We start from the raw sequence: 2,326 nt of genomic DNA, 5'->3' as shown, positions 1-2,326 counted from the left end.
AGGGCCAGTCTCCCAAGATTCTGCAGCCTTTGTTTCCAGCCCTGATCCACTTCCCTATTCAGCCAAGATTCACTGGCTGAGCAGATGAGGCTCTGGCCTTGTGCTCAGCACTGTGGGTTAATCAGAGCCTCTGGGGGACAAGTGTGGGACTGGCAGTGCTGGGCTAGACCTTGCCATGGTCCATGCCCTGGACTCTAGCCTCAACTTCCCGGCCTCCCTGCCTGGAGATGCCCTGTAGTGACTGTAACAATCCCCTCCTCCATACTGGCCATTCCCTAAAAAACTTTTCCACAAATACCTATCACTTAAGTGCCAGACACCCCCCCTGGGAGCTGGTCATAGCTAAAGCCCTGAGTCTTAGGTATACCCTGGTATGGTAAGGAGGTGGGCTTGTAACTAAATGTAGGAGGTACAGCCTTATAGGGATAGGAAGCAGTGGGGAGGGCTTCCTGGAAGAGGCAGGCTTAGAAAGAAAGACTGGAAGCTGAGTTCTTGGGAAGATACCTGTCAGGAAGGCAGATACTAATATTGTTACTGTCTCATTTAATTCCTGCACCCCTAATAAAGGCTTTGACCCCCATACCTGGCACAGATGTGGGAGGAAGGAGCCAGGAAGTAGAGGTGGGAGATGTGTGGCTTTTTAAGAGGAAGAGGTATCTGAGATCCCAGTTGGGCCAGACAGCCATGCTCTGGAGCTAGGTGAGGGAGGGGTCATGCAGGCCCCTACTTCTCTGGCCCTGCTGATGGGTAGCAGTTGGCCTAGCCCAGCAGCCCCAGACATGGCCAGAGCCCAAGAACAAGGAGGGAAACCAGAAATAACACAGTTTCAGAGGAAACTGGAGCTTTTTGCCAAAAACCAGGTGTCTACTTGCCATGGGCCAGTTCTGTGCTGACCCTGTGGACATAGTTTCTACCCTTAAGGGATGCTACATTACAGCAGAGGAAACAGAAATGAGATGGAACTGACAGTTGCGTCGGAGTGTGAGGGGTTCTGCAGCTCCCCACTCAGTGAGTGAGAACAGAGACTCAGGTTTATGCCAAGACCCCTTTGAGCTGGAGAGCAGAGAGAGGTTCCCTAAGGAGAGGAAGGGAGGAAGGAAGGAATGGAGGCAGGCAGGCAGGCAGGCATTCTAGGGGAAGGGATACTTGTACCAGGACAAGAAGCGACTAGAGAAGACTGGAAAGTAGGTGGGGAGGAGGAGTCCCAGGCACCGTTATGGAGGCACCCACCATGCACCCACCTCCCATTCTCCCTCTGGGGGCTGGGCATGGCGACCTGATGGTGGGATGGAACTCAGGCCAAAGTCTAGCCACATTGGGGGTCAGGTGGCTGTTGCATCCCCTTTCCCTATATCCAAACCCCAAATTCTCATCTGTCCCACTGCTGCCTGGTTGCCTGGGTGGTCCAGGAAGAGGTTTTGTCTGGTAGCCACCTGGTCTCCCGTCCATGTCTGTGTCTTCCTGTCTCAAGGGTAGTCCTGACTTCACTTTCCAGGAGTTTGGCCATAGAGATCCTGTTTGACTTTGATGCTGCTCTGTTCCAGTGGAGGGGGCCAGCTGGGACATGTGAGGTCCTAGATTTTCACTGTGTTCTCTCTGTCCACTGCCACAAGCACCTTTAAAAATAGAAAAAGTCATTAATTATTAAACACTGACACTCTCTCTCTGCCCACCTCCCTCCCCCACCTTGGGCAGGAGCAAGGCCTTGTGGGTCCCTTTTTCCAGGCTGAAGATGGCTGCTGAGTCACAGATTTGAGTTGTGGGACTCTGTTCTTGCCCTGCCTGAAACTGCGCCCATACACAGAGGCCAGATTTGTAGCCTGACCTTGTGTCCTCAGCCTCAGGAGAGCTCTGCCATGGCAGAGGTAGGGAGTTCCTTCCTTCCTCCCTGCTAGTTACCCTAAAGGTGCCTGACCTTCATCTACACAGCTAGAGTTCTTGACAGTCGTACCCTAGAAGCTAGGGGTGAGGGGTGCAGCCCTGCCAGGTGGTTACTCACCCCTTTACCTTTTCTCCTCTTGCCTATATGGATTCCATTTCCCACCTCTTTGCTCTGTCATAGCCCAGCCAGTGAGGGGCCGTGAGATTTTTCTTTTCATCCCTTTTTGAGGTTTCTTTTCATCCCTTCTCAGGCCTCTGGGGCTCTGCATCACATAAAACCACTAACACCCCCAAAAGGAGACCCCAGAAAACCCCATTGTCCAGGCAAGGGAGGTGCCCACCCAGACTCCATGCCTTCCCTGGCCTTATGCAGTGTAGTCTTTAATCTGGCCAGGGCAATCTGTTAACTAGTCACTTAGCCTCTTCCCTGGGCTTCACCAGCTCC

The 2,326-nt window shown here is 53.0% G+C and overlaps 1 protein-coding gene across 1 annotated transcript in view; it reads left to right on the top strand.

Moving 5' to 3' along the window:
• Positions 1–2,326, top strand: part of CDR2L (cerebellar degeneration related protein 2 like) — a 15,125-nt gene that overhangs the window by 1,485 nt on the left and 11,314 nt on the right. The gene's annotated exons all lie outside the window — the stretch shown is intronic.

Source organism: Otolemur garnettii, unplaced genomic scaffold, assembly GCF_000181295.1.
Source record: "Otolemur garnettii isolate 467f Iridium unplaced genomic scaffold, OtoGar3 scaffold00018, whole genome shotgun sequence".
NCBI classification, from domain to species: domain Eukaryota; kingdom Metazoa; phylum Chordata; class Mammalia; order Primates; family Galagidae; genus Otolemur; species Otolemur garnettii.
The sequence above is the reverse complement of the archived record's forward strand: the minus strand, read 5'-3'. Positions and strand labels throughout refer to the sequence as shown.